Raw genomic sequence first — 20290 nt, forward strand, 5'->3', positions numbered from 1 at the left:
CCTGTCTGAGGGTGCTGTCTCAGAATCATGGCCACGCGAATAATAGCGCCTCGTGGTACATACTGTTGGACCTACTTCTATTTCACACCCTCTACCGAAGGAGACATTTCTGTTTATTTGCTGTGTTTGGTTCTCATTGTGAGCTTTATCTTGGCTCAGAGATCAAATGCAAGCCTGCAGAGCTAGTGAGTACAGACCAGAATTAAAACAAGATGCCCGCACAGTACTTGCCTGTGACACAGTTCACCTTACTAAATATTTTATCAAGACAGTATTAAGAACCTGAAAACATGAGTGCTTCTTCCTGTGTTGTTTTATAGCATCTAGTTTTGTGACTTCTTGTTTTATTATGTGTATGAGCTTATAAAAAGATGAAATGTGTCCATAGCAGCTGCACCAGGGCTCCAAGTAAAGGTTCCTGCAATATTAAAATCCTAAAATTATGTGCCGGCCAGTAGCAGGCTTCATGTTGCACAAGACTAAACAGAGAGACACTGCGTTTTTACCCATGATACAAGTGAAAAATTTAGTGCAGAAACAATACTACTATTTGGTCAAAGTCCTTAAACTGAGATTTATGCTCTCTTTCAGTTTTGAGAACCGAATTTCAAAATATATAAAATCAATAGATTTTTTTAAATATATTTTTTATATATACACACATACGTATTCCCACACTTCTAACACATCCTGAATATTTTGGAATTGAAAAAACAGTATTCTCTCATGAAAGCAAGATAAAGTGATAATGTTATTAATGTATCATCGGTAAGAAAATTGATACTGCTCAACATCTAGGAATATTTTTCTTTATAAGAAGCAGCAGAGTTTCAAGTTCACCAGAAATGTGTCAGTATAAATCCAAACAGAACAATCCTTACGACATCTTTGTGACTCAGGTAGATGTATTTCCTGTTCTCTGTAGAGTTGTTTTGGTTTTTTCCCTCTGAGCTCATTTGGATTGCTGAATAGCACAGCATTAGTTCTCTCTTTAAAGTAGTTTAGAGATACTTTAAATTTTACTAGCATCTGAATGAAAATTACCCCACTAAAACAGGACCTACAAAAAGCTTCAGCAAAAGCACAGAGACGCGCTATGCAAGGAAGGCTTTGTATGACTATGCAATTTCATGACTGTGCCATTGTTGGTATTTTATTTGCATATAGATATAATTTACCTGTAAAACCTATCTTTAGCTGATATTGGTGCTCTGGATGTTACTTTGTACTTTTTCAAAATTTTTCCTTTCCGTCATTTGGTACCGAGTCAAACAGAAATCTGTCTACAACTGTGGGACATCTCTGAAGAATGAATTCTTAGAAAATTGTCTTTTTTCCAAAGGGATAGAAGATACCACCAAATACTAAAAGACTCTCCCTGGCATATTTCAGCTAATACTAAGGGGTTTAATTAATGTGGTCTATTATTTCTTCAAAGATAAAATTTTAAAACATAACTTTTTTGTAGTCTCATACATGTAAAACTGAGAATTTTGCTATTCATTTGAGCTTTTTTATTCACAAGCACGGATTATTTTGGTATCAGGATTTTTGTTTCTAAGCACTAAGTATCACCATTCATCTTCCTATGAAAGTTACTACACTAATATTAAGCATTTCAGATCATAGCAGTGATAACTTCTGTATGGGAGTTCTGAAGCTTTCTACAAAACCCAAGTAGAGGGGCATAGCAATGGTCGCCTACAGGTATCAATGTTAAGGAAGTCATTTGATCATATCATACATGAGCACAGTTCCTTTTATAGATAGAGGTGGGTTTGATTTAGTTTTGATTTTATTTGTTTGGCACTCAAAAGCAATGGAAATAAGGTTCCAGTTGAGATCTGAGCTTTTATATTTCCATATGAACGCAAGTGGAATCAGGAATGTAAAGTTTCTCCCGGTTTGTATTTCCAAGTGCATGGGCCTGCAACTAACAGTACATCAGAAATACTGGCTACTGCACTTCAACATAGTGATTGGAAAGCCAGGAGAGAGAGGGTGCCCCGGGTGACACAGCTTTGCAGTCCACCATACTAAAGGCACATTACTATGTCAATACAGCAATCTTTAAGGATAACATTTGCAGTTTTTGGCATGGAACAGCCAACGTCACAGTGTACAGCCCACCAAAGGGTCCATCACAACAAGCCCCATGTCTCCAGCTCTCCCTTCACAGGCCCTCCCATAGACTGACAGTAGAAATGCCTTTTTTGTTTTTTCCCAATCAAAAGAGAATAAGGAGAGAGATGCACAACTCCATTTACTTCCATCCAGCCTGCATCTTGGAAGAGAAGCCTGGTTCTGTGAAACTGCCCCAGACTGGACTGTGTGTGGGTTTCCCCCTGGCTGCTACGCCTGCGCTCCTGGGAGCAGATGTCCTGTTAAGTTGTTTGGACTTCATATGCAACAGCTTGGCAAGCAACTGAGTATGATATATTGATATTATTAACTAACTGCTATACTTTAAAGGATAAGCAGGCATAAATAACAAGGATTTAAGGCACTAGTAAAAAGTTTGCATGCTCAGCAGCAGACCCTTTCTTGCAATTACATCAATCCAAAAACTGCATGTTCCTTCTCTAAAACTTTGTTTATAGTCCAAGACCATCAAATAACAGTGCTACTGCTGGTAAACAGTAGCAACTCTGATTAAAACTACTTTTTTCTCAGGTGGTGTAGTCTTAAACCAAAACATCTACCTATAAGACACGAGCTAAACTCTAATAATTTTAATGTCTACTTAAGACATCTTCAATCAAGAACAGAAAATTGCATTTTTCTCCATAGTGTGCATGCTTGCAAGAGATTGAACATGAACAACACCCCAAGGAAGAACTTCATTAAGATACCCACAATAGTGATTTTTTAAATTTTATTTTTTTTTAAATCCAGTGACTAGGTGAACAGGAATGGAATCAAACCATCAAAGCAGGAATCTCAATTACCTGCCTAAAGATTTGTGTGGGGGTGAACTCACTTTATATTCACCTTATATCTCCCTCGTATGCTTTTTACCCTGCTCCCCTTCTTCCTACTTCTGAAGTAAACTACTTTTTGCTGACAATTCAAAACATTTCTGTTCAAAGCTCAGTTGTGAGTCTTAGAGATTTTGCATCTGAACAGCAGTTCATTCCACTCCATTTTACAAAGGAGACTTCAGAGACTATGAGTCACTGTGCCATTGCAGCTGTGACTCTGAGACCAGACTATCTTTTTTGTGTGTGTATATGCAAAAACATTGTTTCTTAGGAGCATGTGCTAGTCTTTATTTGTTGGTATGATCTAAGTATTTCCAGAACATCCCATCTGCTGATCAGGAGTTTGTAGAGAGAGGGCCCTTTCCCATATATGTTCCCCCTTCCCTCTTCTCCCCACACTCTCTTAAACCTCCCCACTATTAGGAATGACACAGGGAGAAATTTCTGCGAGACAAAATGAATCGTGAAGATGCTTTCCATGCCAGGACAAATTTCCCTCCTCTGGGATCATCAACCCTGCTCAGCATTTCAGGTCCATGTCTAAACTCTTAACCCTTTGCTAGCACTGAGCCCTGAATGAAAAGAGACACACATATCCAAATGCTTGAAATCAGTGGCACACTTTGGCCTGTGCCAAAATAACTGCCAGTTAGGCCTTATATGGGTTGTCAGTTGGTTTTTTTTGTTTTGGTTTGGTTTTGTCTGTTTGTTTTGTTTTTAACTAGATTATTCTACATTTTGGCCAGCTGGAAGGGTCATTTATTGCCACAGTTATGGCAAACATAACTCCTTTGCAAAGAGGATTTCTAGCAGTCATTTTTACGCAGTTTGTCACAAAGTTTCCAAAATAATATTCAAATGCTAAGTTCTGACTTCAGTCAAAAGTTGGTCTTTGAAATCAAGATTGACAGTTAAGTCATAGAAGGATTTACAATCCCATTAAAGAAAAAGAGAAGATAAAAATACAAACATGCAATAACATAAAATCTGATTAGCTATACATGGGTACATAATATTAGAAAAATTAAAAACCCCAAAATTACAAACAACAAAGTTAAAAATCAACACCCCCTTATTCTTATTTTGTTCCACAAGATCTTTGGATTTTTTCAGGGAAACAAGTAATAAAAATCAATTCAATACATCAGCAATAAAAAAATTTGTAATATAAGTTACTGTCTATTGTAATAGACAACTAAATTGTGATGTAAATTAATATATGTTATGGCTTAATTTATATTAAATATATCAATGAAAATAAAAATATTTAGGATACAGCCAACTACTGTAACAATTTATTCTGGTGCAATTTTAATACCAGAGTTTTTAGAATATTATTAAAAATAATTGTATGTCTTGGTTCCACTATTCCATTTATCCCTTTCATGTATTATAAAATTCAGATTAATTTTGGTGGGGTTTTGTTTTGTTTGGGGTTTTTCTTTGTTTGTTTTGGGTTTTTTTCAAATCATGAATGAATAAGAAGAAATTATTCTCAGCTACAGACTATCATATATCAAATAGTGCAGTAACATTAGTTTTGAAATTCTCATTTTCAGAAGTCTCACAGACTGAGCTAAGAAAGATCCAAGAGTCATAGAAATATTTCTTTCCATATAAGAGAGCCAGATTTCTTGCACTAACATTAAAAATCACCCTCTGTTCGAACTCCGTGCACCAATGTAAATCACATTACAATCTGCCGTGGATTCTACAAAATACACAGTCCCTTTTCTAGACATTTGCAATTCCCACAAATATCCTGCAGATCTGCTAGGTCAGCACAAGATTATCTGTGTCATTTAAATCCTGCATTATGGCCGCTGGAGCTGAAGGGCACAGGCAAAGCTGCCATGCAGTGAGGCTCACCACAAACACAGACAGGGGTCTGGGCACAGCCTCACTGCTGAGGGTGAAGGAGGAAAGGCAAGACAATGGGACGTGTGTACCTGGATCCACTAGTTATATTATTTTATACCATTGTGTACTCTGAATTAGTACAATGGCACTGTATGAAGCCAAGTTATGTCAACAAAAACCTAACTAATTTAAATGTCCTTTATTCACACAGATTCTGATAAAAAGTTATTTTTAACCTTGAGAAACTCCCCAATACAAATAAATTGTGTATTTAATTTCTTTTCAAATATCCTTTCCGCAAAGGAACATTTTATTTGTATTGATGAAATAATTTAAGCATTTTTCTTTGTAATATCAAATGCTGTTACATTAATATTTTGAAACTAAAATAGTTGAAATGCTGCAAAGATGGCATATACTAAAGGAAAGGCTGATGTTGCAGGAGCACAAGTTAGATTTTTAACACTCACATATGATAAGTATCAGTATCTTTGCATATTAGGCAGCAGTTCTTTAATCACACCCACTTGACCACTTCCCACCAGTTTAGTCCCACCAGTGGTCCACTTAAGCTGTGAAAGTGCACAACGTGAAAATTAAGGAGACTGTCAAAAGGTACGTTTCCAAATGAAAAGGCTTAACGTGAACCTTCTGAATCAATATTTAACTATCTAAAATATAAGTGCCTACATTTCCAGTAAGTTATTTGCAGAAGTGCTGAGCATTACTGAACCCCTTCTCTGTGAGACGCAGGAGTTCAGCACCTTTGAAAAAAACAGTATGATATTAATTAGGTCTGAGAGGTGAATTTAAGACCCTAAAATCTGAAATTATGAAAACATGTAATTTCCATATGATACACCTGGAAATATGAGAGGTGGCAGTGGGGAGGAGCAGCTCAGAGAAAGTGACAAAGGAAAGAAAAAAACCCATCCCAAGTCCCATTGTAATAATTTAGAGAAATTAAGTGCAATATAGATTATAGTATGCTATTTGGAATCTATTTTTTTGTTAGAGATAAATTATTTCATTTACCAATCGCCTATTCCTGTACTGAATATTCATTGAGTTTATTACATTGCATTTTATAAATATGTGAAAAGAAAAAATTATGAAATGTTGCCTATACTTAGAAAAAAGTCTGAAAATCATGTTCCCATATTCTGATCTATGTTCCTTCAAGTCATACAATGTATCTTTGCAGAACTAAATGAAGTATAAAACTAGAGATTAACATCATTACACTTGGAAATACAAACTGTTGTAATAAAATGAAGACATAGATTCTTCCCACCAAGTTAATTTGAATAGTTTTCATTCTCTTTAGTGGAGCGTTTTGCTTTTAATTGCACGGTAACATGTCTGGCTTGTAGTCTATATCCAAGGAAACAATTTCATTTGACCTTCAATAGATAATATCAGAATTAATTTCTAATAATATTGAGTATTCTCTGAGCTAGAATGATGTAAAAATATTTCTTTTTTGAGCTATAATTTCATTCATTTTCAGATTATTCTTTATGAAAAGGAAACTGATAAAATATACTCTTTTCTTTTTCTTCCTTAATCTCTCCTCACGTGTCTCATTTTTCCTTTGTTCTCTGTCTATCTTCCTCATATTCACCCTTCCAAAGGCTAGGAAAAGGCTGTCTCTAGTCAAATATTCTCAGCACTGCTTTTACATACCATGTAAGTACTATTTCATTTACAAGATTTTTATGAACTCTTCCTTTCCTAAGTGAATGTACAAAAGAATATTTTTCTACCTTCTAAAAAAGAAATGAAATTGTCTGCATTGACAGAATCAGCACTCAGGTTCTGAAACAATAGACTAATCATCCTTTAAAAGTGCTGCTTTTTTTGCCTTTGTTCTTTACTCCCCCCCTCCCTCCCAACACATTTACTGTAAAAGTAGATCATTTCACAAACATCTGACATTAATAAAAACACTTCCATGTTTGTCGTATTTTTCTTAGTAGCTTTCATTTACACAATCTGCAAAAGTGAATTTGATTTTAAATGAAAAACTAAAACTTCTTTTTATGAATAGTTCAATCAACTTTTGTCTGGATAAAAAAGAAAGTTTTTGACCAAATCATATGTAATCATACACATACACCCTCCCCCCACAATTAATTTGAGAAGCTCTTGTAAGCTTCTTTTTTTCCGACATATATTAATCCATGTCCCACACATAAAAATTGCAATAACAACTGCCTGTAATAATACCACTTTCAGAAGTCACATCCTCAATGAATCAAAGAAGGGTGGATATATATAAGCACATATCATTTCTAAATCAACAAAAATGTGTTAATTGTAACTTCCTCTATCACCAAAATCAGTCTCACTTACCTGTCTACTGACAATAAACATCCAAGAAAAGTAACAAAAGAAGTAGTCCAACAAATAAAACACAGCAAGAAAGGGCCGCTTCTAATTTTAAAATAAGCCAAACAACATTAAAAGGTACCACAGAGGTGCCAAGCAACTAGTAGTTGCAGACATTATGAAGGCTATTTTGAAAGTCAAAGTATTTTCACAGTCTTGGAGGAGCAAAGACAGAAGACAACAGCTTGCATTCACAATCAAACTCACTAAGTTTCTTACTTAGTAAGAATTTCTAGGAGATAGACCCAAAAATATCTTAAGAATTGAACAAAGTAAATACCATATGTCTTAAATAAGGAGCATATCTCAAAGCATATCTTTAATAAACATTTATTATGTGCTTATAAAGAGTATTTACATATAAACTTTGATGTATACTCTGTATCTCTGCATCAGTACATGAAAATTAACTGTTGACTTTGAGAACACAAGAATTTTATTGGTATGAATTACATTATTTTGCGCAGTGCGAAAGCATAGATTGAAAGCTAGCTTTCATAACAAAATTGGGTTTTGAAACTCAAAAAAAAGTATATTTTTTCATGTAATTATAGTTGAACATCCTGTTAAAAGAACCATATATTTACAAGCCCTCTGATTGTGTGCTGTTGCATTTCTTCCAAAAAATTCACTAGGTTTCTTAAACAAACCACAATATTCCGTATTCCTTATAGCTAGTAACTTGGAAGCTTTATCATTATTTTGACTACTGGAACTCAAATGTATACAATATTTTAATTACTAAGTGACTAATTTTTATGCTGTTATAGAAAAAAAGTTTTACAAACATTTTATAAGAAATAGAACTGTAAATCAATTGTACCATTTTCAGAACTAATTTAGGATTTCAAATTATTTTTCAGCCCTTCATTTATAGTGAATAAACATGTTGGAAATGCTTCAAATTTCTATTCACAATTCTTGCTGGGGATTTGAAAGGTTTCTATTTTATTTGCTTTATTTAATGCAAATATCATCAAAAGTGAGGAGGAAAGAAAAACAAGCGTCCATTGCTGGGCCTTGATGGCTTTCATAACTTTGAAGTTATATGCAACAGAGTCGGATCCTGAAACTCTTACTGCTACAAAGCTTGTCGCTCTCTAAGCTTCGCAAGTTTTGTGTCTTCGTCCTCTTCTTAACCTTCAGTCTGACTATTAATATTTTACATTATTCCTCACCTGCCAAGCTTCTTCAGTATTGTTTTTTATTCGACTTCTTCTGGGCATGTAAAACTATTCCCTCTTCTATATTTTTGACTATATTCACCTGCAGATGGTACCCCAAAATGTTCCTTCCTATATATTACTGGACCAGGCAATATTCAACAAGGTGTGTAATTTTGGGGAAAGCTTATGCTACTTTGAGATTAGTGGAACCACAACAAACCAACCAAAAAAACCAAACAAACCAAAATACCACCCAAACAAACAAATCAACCAAACCCATGTTATTCCCCCCCCAACATCTGGACCTCTTTAGACACATTCGGATTTTAAGAAAAGTTCTCTTTTACTTTTCTGTTTTGTCTGATCAACTTGTGAGCTACACTTCTCGCTTTAAGGACAGAATACGCAAAGACTTGGCTTCATTCACTGCAGGTCAAAAATCATCAATCGTAATTTTGAAGCAAACAGTTAAAATAGGCACTCATTTCAAGGAGTATTTTGTATTTGGTTTGACAACATTCCTAAAGCTTCCAAAGCTTTTGTTGCTTTATTTGCTATGTATAGCAAATCTGCTACTGAGTCATGGCACAGTGACATATATAATAAAAAGCCCATACGTGTTAGAGTTACATAAGCAATTTGACTTCTTTTTGGATCTCTATTGGATAGCAATATGATGGACAGCCACATTAACTAATTGGTGCTATATTCCAACATACATTAACTAATTTAAAATGTAATATTTGAAAGGTTCCACCAATGTGCAGCCAATTATCCATGTGGGCAATTAAAATCATATATACTCACATTTAAGAGCAGAATCATTAAATCCAGAGCTGCTGGTGTTCCCATAGAATGGACTCAAAACAGTGAGTGCTCAGCTTTTCACAGACTTCACACCATGGATCGAGCATGTGGTTCTGCATAATAGGAGATAGGATTGGTCATTTTTACATTTTTGTTAAGTCACAAGAAATTTAGAGTTGTAAAAGTCACTATTTGGAGATTAGTTGTAGCTTTTTTTTCTTTTTTTTTTTTCTTAATAGGGCAAGTAACCATTTGTGCCCTGGTTAAAGGCATTTTTTATAAGTTATAATTTTAAAGATAGTAATTCTAATAAATTATAGAAGATAATATTTCAATTAATGTTTACTTATGTAAACTCCATTGCTTTTTGTACAAATGAAAGTATAAAGCGGGGTTGCATGATTTCATTCAAACCTATCTTATTTCTCTGTCAAATTTAGTGGCACAGCTGTTTACCATGAGGGAATGTGCAAAGGTGTGAAAAATATATTTTATTAGCACAATACAGAGAAATATCAGCCTTCAAGTAAGAAGGTATCTAACTTTCAACTTTCTCCTTTAGACAGTGAAAAAAACCACCAAAATATGCACACATTACAGGCACATATTATTAGCAGGACTAGGTCTTAGGAGGTAATGGAAGGAGTGGGAAAGAGATGTAGTGTGGCAGCTTTGCAGAGATGAGCTGACATAAAGACTTGTTGTCCTTTGTTTTCCCTGTCTTTCTGTCTTTGCTCCCAACCCTCTTATTTCACTCCTTTGCAATGAGTGTGGCACTGACTCCAGGAATCAATTCAACTCAACAGCCAAGGAAAAAATGTATGATTAGTTTTGGTCAGAACATTTTTCTACCAGGTTGGTGATTTCAAGTGTCTTAAGTCAGTACCAAGTTTGAGGCAGAAAACAACAATAACAAAACAAACAAATGCCACCAAAAAATCAACCAACAAACAACAAAAAAGCCCAAAAAACCCTGACAAAACCAAGAGAGTGTGACCACAGGAAGAGATGGGAAGAAGTGGCCAGGGAACCAGGATCTTTCAAAAACAAGCAAACACGTCAACGTGTTCACCTCATGATACGAAGCTGCGTCTTGGGCTGCCTGATATCATGACGAAAGAAGGTACAGAGGAAAGGGTAGTCACAGCAGGTTGTGACTGGAGACTTTAGATGCCAAACACCTCCCAAAATTGCTATGCTTATTTGTGCTGAAAAATGAGGTCAAACATAATTTGTGATGTTCACAAGGTTTGGAGCAATGAAGGTTCCTCTTCAATAGTGTCCAAGCACAAAGTCTTTCAGAAGGTGATGCTCAACACCCTGAAGGTTGGCAAGGCTATCACCACTCAAACAAATGTGCAGGGACACCACTAGATCCGGTTTGGCAACTTGAATGACACGACTGCTGGAGGACCTAAGGAGTACAGGAGAAAGCACATACAAAGTGCCAGCCCAAGTACCCATGCTCCCACGAACATGCAGATGCCCTTGGGAGAACAAAGAAGGACTAAAGCATCCCAGCATATCACACTACCTCATTTGAGCGATCCCCATTGCCATGGATTACCCTCACTAATGAGCAACCACACATTGTAAGGCTGGATACTCCTCTGAATTGAGCCCCCAGAATATCTGTTGGAAGATATTCTGTTATATGAGAATCAGGACTGTTTTGCTCATTACTATGATGAAGTCCCTGCTCAGCTGTCTTCAGTACTGGTCAGTTGCTACAGCTCAGGAAAAAAGAAAAATGATACATCACATTTTAAAGATCTTTCCAAAATACTTCAATTGAACTTTCCAGAGTTCAAACTACTAAACAAATAAAGAGCTTGCATGCATTTACATTAATAAAAAGAGGAGAGATTTTTTCTTGTTATAGTTACCTCATATTACAAAGGGGAGGAAATCAGATTTCTATATCTGCTTTCCCATCATATAAATGCTACATAAATTAATTACCATCTTTCCAAATGTGTCAGTTCCTACTGAGAATTTATGAGATTAGAGAGATCTTCCTTAGAGGCAAGCATGATTAGATCCTAAAGTAACTAATACTTGTTCAGTAAAGGATGTCATATAAACTATTCCAGAGTTTTTCACAGAAACCGCTAGTTTTCCTATCATCTTTACAAGTAATAATAACAACAGTCATTATTGCTAGTGTACTTTTTATGTTGCACAAGGGCAAACAGGAGCAAATTACAGTAACCCATTCCTGAAAGCTGTTGAATGTCTTCCTCTCCTATCAATATAAATAAAAGACAATTACACACAACTAATCAATGATACTATTCTCGTGAAACACTGAAAAACTTCATAAAGGAAACAAGATAGAAGGAAACACCTCTCTAAGAAACTGTTGTGATGATGCATCAGCCCATGCTATGCTTTCTAAACTGCACAAGGAATGCAAACATGCACTTTAGCAAGAAGAAGTGAATTGCTTACTGTGTGCATTCTGCCATCTATTTTTGCCCAGTGAGGGCAGAGTGCCCAGCCCTGCAGGACTTGGGTCGTGTTACCTCCTGAGTTCTTCTTGTGGCAGGACTTACCACAATAGAGTCTGCTGTTCTTATTAAAAATAACTTTCAATACTAGACTCCCAACAGCAATTCAAAGACCTGTTTCCGCACTGCCTCTCTCCTTAAAACTCCTGCCCAGGTGTATCGTACCTAACATCTGCAGTCCTACAGTCCTGATTCTCTAAGCCTTACAAATCCAGAACAGGGTGGCAGCCAGGTTTCCAAGATGCACAAAAGATAGTCTCTCTTCCCAACACTACATCCCTAATTACTGTGAAGCAGTAATAAAACCCACTTACAAACAAAGTTTTTTACTCTTTACAGTGTTGGATCAGGATAGAGCCGGGAAGAGATGCATACTTCATTTCCTAACCTCGAAACCTGACAGCAGCTACTGAGGTCTTTGCAAGCTCTCTCTACATTCCCTATCAAAACAGATTACCCGATTTACACCAGGCAGCTTGTGGAAAGCCTACTTTACATTAGACAATTTCAAAATCACTGCCTAAGTTGTGATAGTGCAAAGAGAACAAGCACTCTCCCTCTGTTATAGGGGAGAAAAGGAATGGGAAGGGGAGGCAGCACTGGATGGAACAGGAGCCAAGTTTCCAGCCTCCTCCAGCTCCCAAAAGTTATGTCATAACCAGAGAACATGCAGTATCTCTAGGAGAAACTGTAACTCCTGGAAATCAGGCAAAACTCCTGCATGCCTGGGGAGAAGGATGATGGTCTTCAAGAAAATGCTAAGAATTCGCATGCTGTTGTAGTGTTAAGGGTAGTGGTTACTATCTATCTTGAAATGTAGAATCAGTCAGGATTAAATGAATTTCACAAATTAGGGGAAGTATCCCATTAGGTCAATAGGTGTGTAAACAGTGATTTAAATATCCCCATTAAAAAAAAAAAGTAACATTACTTAAAACATTTTTCATTTGCAAGAACATCAATTGCCTAGTTAAGAAAAAATATGAGCCACTATGATCACAGACACTGACAGTGAAATGTGATAGCCACAGCAAAGTACCATGGCACTAGATATCCTTTTCTGAATTGAAATTAAAGCAATGAAGTAATAAACATGAAAAATATTTTGTTCAAAGTCCTCATCTGCGTATATCAAGCTACTTTGTTGAAATATTTACTGAGAAGTTTGAAATTTAAGCTACTCTACTTCAAATCTCTGAGCTTTTGTTCAAACATGTATCATGTTCTTAACTGAAAGAAGTGCAAAGGTTCAGTGAGGCTTCATGATAAGAACTAAGCACAAAATAATAAGCAATGATGTCCATGACCATTAAAATACAGGCAGGAGAAATATTTCCAGTGAGGAACTTATTCAATAATGTCACTTTAACATTCTTTTCCTCAGTGTGATAACACACAAGAAGTTATTTGGAACCAGCTGTAATTATCACATATTCATTCTCCATTTTCACTGTTGCTTTAGCCATATGTTCAAAAACATTTGCCATTTACTTGATGACCAGGTCTACGGTTGGAAAATCTGCTTTTAGCCATAAAAAACCCCTTGAAACTACCAATAACCAGAAGTTTCAAGTTATCATGGGAAAAATAAATATTTTACAAAAGAACCACATGAAACCATTGCTATGCATGAATAACATCTTGAACATCTGTGGGTTTTATGATATTTGCTTTCTGTAAACACCTTCTGAAAAAAAACTCGATCAAAAACATTTTTAAAGTGGTGTGCTTTTAAAAAAATAAACAAAACAGGGTAGAGGAATAGAAAAGAAATCTGATTTTACTCATTTTGGTTCATTTAATCACTTCTAATATGATGCTGCTGCAGCATTAATTCCTCTCTTGGTATGACTTTGTGTTTTATTACTCTCCACCTACAGGTTTTTTTTTTACATATATCTGTCAATTTTGTTGCAATTGCAATTCAACTAAAAAGCATTGTAAAAACAGGTTATAAGCCAATTAGAAAAGTTTATACAAGAAATAAAACTTCCTTAATGAATAATTTAGGCTAAATTAATAGAATTTAAGAAAAAATATTTGTTTTGAATTTAAGCAAAGAAAGCAATGGAAAAAAAGTTAGGATATAAGCTGTGAACAGCTTCTTGGAACAGTCAGTCAGGTTATGTAAAAATTGTGAATACTGTCAAAAAGAATAAGTATTTAGGTTTGACAGAAAAATGGACAGGTGGGGTGGGGTTGGTTTGTTTGGGGTTTTTCCCCTTTTTACATCTGCCAGGAGAGACTTTTTAACACTTGAAATTGTCTGCAATTAAACATAACATAAAACCAGATTTTATTACTGGTCCATGGAAAGAAGCTGAAATTCCCAGAGAGGCTGTAAGTTTTCAACAGCCTCATCTGAGAGCAGAGAAATAGTCATAACCATTTCTCCGACAGATTGGGCAAGAGCTGCCAAAACCCCGAAGGAAAAGCATTTTGTTTATATCAGCCCCCACTCAGCACGTGGAAAATACAGCTGCAGAGCTGATTCTCCTGGTCCTCCAGTTTCACACCCCTGTGGACAAAACCAGCCAAATTAAATTTGTGGAGTCACCACCGTGACACACGGAAGCTTAATGAAACGGTTAGAACAGATCTCATGACTTGCAGAGAGAAAAAGGCTGGGCTGTTAGCAAGGGGATAGAGGAGACTCAGGAGCTGGTAAGTCCTCCAAAAGCTTCCTTCCCTCACTTTATAAAAACACCATCCAAAATCTGGCTTTTCAGTACAACCCCAAGAATGTGTTAATTAGACTACTCTTGGGAAAAATTACTCAAACCTGTAACTCTTGTGGCCGGCTCCCTCACACCCTCTGCATGAGGGCCACTCTGCATTGGCAATTCTATATTCCATGGAAGAAATTTCCTGCCACCTGTTTGAAGCATGGAAGGGGGACCTGTGGCAACTGGGCTGTGGTAGAGAGGAGGAGCTGCTGGAGGAGAAGGCCCTGGTGGCCTGTCTGGGCAGCTGCCATGACACATCACCCCTTTGGTTCCAGGTGTCAAGCCCCAACAAGGAGCATATTCAGCCTGTGGCTCCCTCCACAGGCTTCCACCAGGCTGGGGTATGGGGCCAGCACTGGGGGACAGGGGCTTGGCAGCTGCAGGTCCCTGAAAAAAATCAAGACATCCCTTGCTCTCCCCAAAAAAGCAAAACTTTCCAACATGGAAGTAGGGAGGGAAGCAGGGAGAGTACTTCAGTACTCAGCACCAACTAAAGAGACGGCATCCCACTGGAGAACTATTCAAATGAGCCCTTTTAACCAATCCTTCAGCCTACAGGCCACCACTTACAGCAATTTTTTTAATTATTTTTTTTTAAACTGAAGTAACTGAATAACTGGTTTGATCTGCTCTGAGAATTTGTTCTATGTCCTCAGTTTTTCCACTACCACTGACTGTCCTAGAGCCAGGTAGCCCTAAAGGGAACAGTCATGATGTTGTAATCCCTACAAGCAGTTTTACTTGTGTTTACCCCTGGTGTGATACCTCACTGGAAGGTGAATGCTTGTGATGGCAGGACAGGCCAGTTTAGCTTCTCACTTCACCCCATCACCCTGCTCTGTTTCCCCTAATAGCAGAGAGAATGAGGACAGGAAAGAATCCAACATCTGACACGATGTCATAGAAACTTTTCCATTAATTGCAGAAATTGCCATACTTCCTCACTCAAAATACAAGTGCAATTATTTTTTCAGAATGGCTATCCTCTCCTCACCTCACCATCACTTCATTAGCCTTGTCAGCACACGTCATCTCTTTAGCAGCTTGTAATGGGAACAGTAGAGCCAGCAAGGAAACACTAGGGCGAGTGACATGCCTATCCTCTGGGCTTATCCTGACCCTCTGGCTACCTGCTGTGCTTTTGGCAGGTGAAATATGCCACTGCTACAACAAATGCAAGGCTCTTCTGCATAGTGCAAAAAGCAGGCAGATTGCAGAGCAATCATTACCATTGCTGGTGGAATTTCTTATAATCCAACTGGGATAACATGGGCTTAATTAAAAAAAGGAAAATGTCTGTTATCCTCCTATTTGCAAAGAGAATCAACTGAAAGATAAACCTGAAACTCTGACATATGTGGGTCATCAGCCTCACATGGGGTACAGCATGTCATATGAAGGGACTCACTTCCAGCATGTGCCTCTGCCCAGCAGTTGCCACAGGAATTCACACACATCTGAGACTGATCTGAAAAAAATCAGTGTGACTTTATAAACCCTAATAATCTCTAAACTGTTTTAATATCTTTAGTAATAGGCTTTCCTGTATTGCTTTTACCTTTTGGAGGTCAGGTTTTAGTTCTTAGGAGGTCACTCATGAAGCTGCAGTCACTCACAGTTTCATTGTTTTATTTCAATTCTAGATATACTCTCCTGGCTTTTACTAGCAGTGCTAGTAGTGCTTGACAGCACTTAGTAAATTTAACATACACTACTTTACCCTTCTCCTTTGCGATCTTACATATTTCATACTTTTTTCTCTCTAAAGTACCACAGATTAATTCCTCATTTAAGGATCATCTCACAGGTCTGCCAAACTGCACATCAGAACAGTCTTCTGAACTGTTTCTGCAGCTTCTTGATTACACTTGAATAAGGTATGTCTCTCCATGGCCACCTCTTTAATCACTGACTTTACATGTCCTCAAAAGGTGACTCCTTTTGACCTCATGTTCAGGGGAAGAAGAAATCACCCAAACGGGGTAAAAACTGACCTTCAATACCTCCTCACCTAAGCAAGCACTCTTCATGAAGAGAATTCACACAGTACCAGCTCATAGCCCTTCTTCCCACCACAGCCCTGGGACTTACAGAAAACTTGCAGCCAAGAGCCATCAATCTCCTCTCAAGACCAGCACTGGAAGCTGGGGGCAAACGGGAGACTGATTCACAAAGGACCGAAAATTCCTGAGAACACTCTGTCCCTTGTGAGGTCATTTACAGATTTCATTTGTTGCTTTGAAATTAGCTGCAAGTTTGTTCAGATTTCATCCTGTTTGTCCCAATTGACAGATGATCCCTGGCCACCTCTAGCACCTAAAACTTTATTTTCTTTACTGTCTTTACTTTTAATATACTTATTGCCTTCACAATTCACATAGCTTTGAAGACCTCTGAAAGTGTACAGTACCAATGGAGCAATCAAAAAAAAAAAAATCTGTATCTTAATGCACAGAAGCATGTGGTCTTCTCATAATAGGAGAGTTGTTTAATTATGATGTTCACAGAGGGTGGGTGTCTTTTGTCTCTCAGTCAGTTGAACTAGATGATCATTGTATGTCCCTTCCTACTGAAATACTCTATTCTATTTTTATTATTTAACTAAGACCTACTCACAGTTGATACTGCATATGTGTCAGGCAGAAAGCACCTACTGTTTGTCACTTTTCAATAGAGAGCAAGAAGGGTGTGTTGCCTGAAAGGGATGGAGGGAGTTTTAAAAGCTTTGCATTTTGCATATGCTGCCTTGATGTTGCTCTGGGATCTTTTGAACAAACTCAATGTGTGGAAAACATGAATGGCCAAAATAGACACCATGTATAAGTTTTGTGGTGTCCGCAGGTGTCCCTTCATCATTCACAACAATGAAATAGTGAAAGTGGCAAAACACCACAGTACAGAAAGAAGATCACATGGTACACGTGTAACATAAAAGTGTGCCCTATAAAGGTGCTCTATAAAAGAAAGAGCTCTTTATAGTTCTAGAACTTTACTAAGCACTCTTGATATCGACACAAGGTGTCTATTTATAAAATATGCTATTACTTCTGGGTTTAGGAAGGCAGTGCCACTTGGTTTCTTCTAGCCTTTTTAATTGCCTTTGAGGCATGACACCTCTTGGCTTGAAGGAGATCCTTAAGGAATAAGGGTGGGTGTTTGGCTAAAGGAAACTCATTAGTTTACAACCATCTATTCCTCCAGCATTTTCTCCTTCAGGCCACAACATTCCTTTCCTCATCTTCACCTTGTCCTCAGAACAACTAATTTTTTATCTTAGGCACTAAAACAGTCAGATCCTCTGTGTCTTGTCCAAAACCCTGGAACTATCATGAGTATATCTGTTTTCTCAGGGGGAATTCTCTACAGAATAACTTTTCTGATGTTACGTTGGCATCACCTTGGAACACACGACTTAGGAAAAGAGAAAATTCAAGTGGCATGACTGCTTTCCAGCCCTCTTACACCACTAACACACTGCAAGTGAAAAAACCAACCCGCACTTCCCTACCTATGGATCTCCAAAAGGAACCGATTTCCTAAGCAAACAAAGGAAAAATTCAGTCTCTACATTCTCTATTAACCAAAAATTCAGGAGATTTTACTTATTTTCTGGTTGACTTTGATCACTCAAAATTGGTACAGTGTCTGAGTCTTAATTTCAACTGAGCCAAGTCTTAGAGACTAAGTTCTGCACTCTCAGAGCAAAGCAAACGTAATGACAGTCCTGGTCCACTTGCACAATGTATGGTGGTTTTGCCTTATTTTTTCAGGATTCCTTTTCAACAAAAGCTGTAAAGTTATGTTTTTTCATAAACTATAAAGAAGGAGCTCTCTAAACTGTAGTAATTTACTAGATCTGGCAATGCAAGTAGGAAAGCATCTTGAACCACAAGGAGATTAGGCGTTATAAATATTTTCTGATCGTCTCCTTGCTAAAAAGCTGTTCACTCAATGCAAAAGCATGTGCACCATCAGCAAGTTCAGTACCTCAGAGAAAACAATGCATTAAAATGCAGTTTGGAATAACTGATTTTACATTCGCTGTAATGCCTTTTCACAACGTAAAAGATCTTAAGGCTAGTTTGCTTTTGGTCACATAAGCTTCCACATAAACTTCAGTAATCAATTGTTGCTCAATTAATTTCTGCCCTCGTGGCAGGGCAAGGAGTCTTGCTGTCCCTCTTGGTTTTCTGGTTACCCTGTGGAGAGCAGATTTAACACCACCTTCCCTCACTGTCAGATTAGCACTTACAAAGTTCTCGAAACTTAAAGACAGAGTCTCTCAAAGGCATGCCTCAATTTCCTCACTCGCTATCCAAAATGCTCTTATGTCTGAGTCTTGGCCAGCTTGATGGTTCCTCAACACAAGGAAGACCGTCTTGACATGCTCCTGACACGCTCACCAAATTCCTCTCAAGAGAGGTTCCTCCCAAGTTCCTTCCTGGCTCCAGCAAACCAAGTCCCAAGAAGGGCTGCTACAGGGTCCTGTGCCCATCTTGGACCTCAACAAGCTTCTCCGCCCACCACCTACATCATCTTCCCACCCTATCCATCAGAAACTGCTCCCAACCTTATCTCCCTACCTACTCATTTTTGAAGGGGCTACCTCTAGGCACACAATGTGCTTTCTTTGGACTTACTGCCTGTTAGAAAGAAAGAGCTTGGACTCATAGTGATAATGAAATGGGTCACAAGGACTCAGTATTTAACACATCTGGTCATAGCAAGCCTTTTAATCTTTGCAAAGAAGAGAAAATATCGGAATTTTAAAATATTAAACTAAAGAGAGAACTATTTCTCTCTGCATTTAGAGTAAAATCAACAATGTGTCTTACGTGACTGTCCCATTGGACTGCTCTAAGCTGTTTCTGAAGCACGGCAAACTTTATACAGACATAGCAGCCTACAAAACCACCGCAGGATTGGGCCAAGGTCTGCCTGCAAGTTTCCTTCAAAACAGTGCTGCAACTCTAGAATTGAGTGATCTGGACCAAGGCTGAACAAATATTCCAAAATAAAGCTTGAAAAAAAATATGAAGTCACCAATACATAAACGCTATAATTTATTAACACTAAAATAATCTCCAATAACCTCAGGTAAGTACCTTAACAATATTTGCTAATTAAAGTTCAATATTATCTGGAGATTTAAACATGGGTTTTGAATTCAGGAAAGTATTTTGCTACACCTGACATGGTCACAAGGATCTCAGCAAACCCATTGTCACTGGTTTTTATCAGATGCAGCATTAACAGAGCCACAGTCACCGTCGCAACTGAAATGCGCGTGAAGATAAAAGCCATTTAAAAGTAAGCCAAGGCATTTTACTGCAATAAGACCAAGGAGTGCCATAACATGCAATTCCCAAAATGTTGCCTTCTCCCGTTTGAGAACTGACTTCAGAAAACCATTAGGCTCAAAAAATGTTTTTTGCATGCCTTTGACCCTCTATGGAAACAGAGAAGGCAGTCCCCTAGGAAAAGGCTGATTTTTGCAGACGTTTTTCCTATGCCTATTCGTGGCCTAACCCCTGCCCAGGGCACACCTCATGTCGCACTTGGCCAGGTGCACTGCAACCTCTGTGCACAACACGGGGAAGATCCTGAGAGCACTGGCAAGTGGCCCGGGTGAAAGCACCCAACCGATGCAAGTGTTCAGGAAAAACTGAAAACAGCAATGTTTAGCAAATGCCCCACATCTATGCCTCTCTTTCAGGCATTATTGTGACTTTTGTTTGGACCATAGAAAAATATTGCAAATATTTTCAGGAAAACAATTCGGCTGCTCACCTGCACAGTTCTGTGGCCTCTGGGGGAGATGAGGTTGAACCCCTTGCTTGTGGCTTCAT

General features: G+C 37.7%; 1 long non-coding RNA gene across 1 annotated transcript; it reads right to left on the minus strand.

The window, feature by feature from the left end:
* Window positions 1-319: 319 nt before the first annotated feature.
* On the minus strand, window positions 320-15290 carry LOC113964658. The gene is made up of 4 exons (XR_003533249.1): window positions 15193-15290; window positions 9206-9318; window positions 5532-5605; window positions 320-418 (listed from the first exon to the last, which is right to left on the minus strand). It is a non-coding gene; the product is annotated as an uncharacterized LOC113964658 (long non-coding RNA).
* Between the last annotated feature and the right edge of the window lie 5000 nt (window positions 15291-20290).

The sequence above is a fragment of the Neopelma chrysocephalum genome, unplaced genomic scaffold (assembly GCF_003984885.1).
Source record: "Neopelma chrysocephalum unplaced genomic scaffold, ASM398488v2 Primary Assembly neopelma1_42b, whole genome shotgun sequence".
NCBI classification, from domain to species: Eukaryota; Metazoa; Chordata; class Aves; order Passeriformes; family Pipridae; genus Neopelma; species Neopelma chrysocephalum.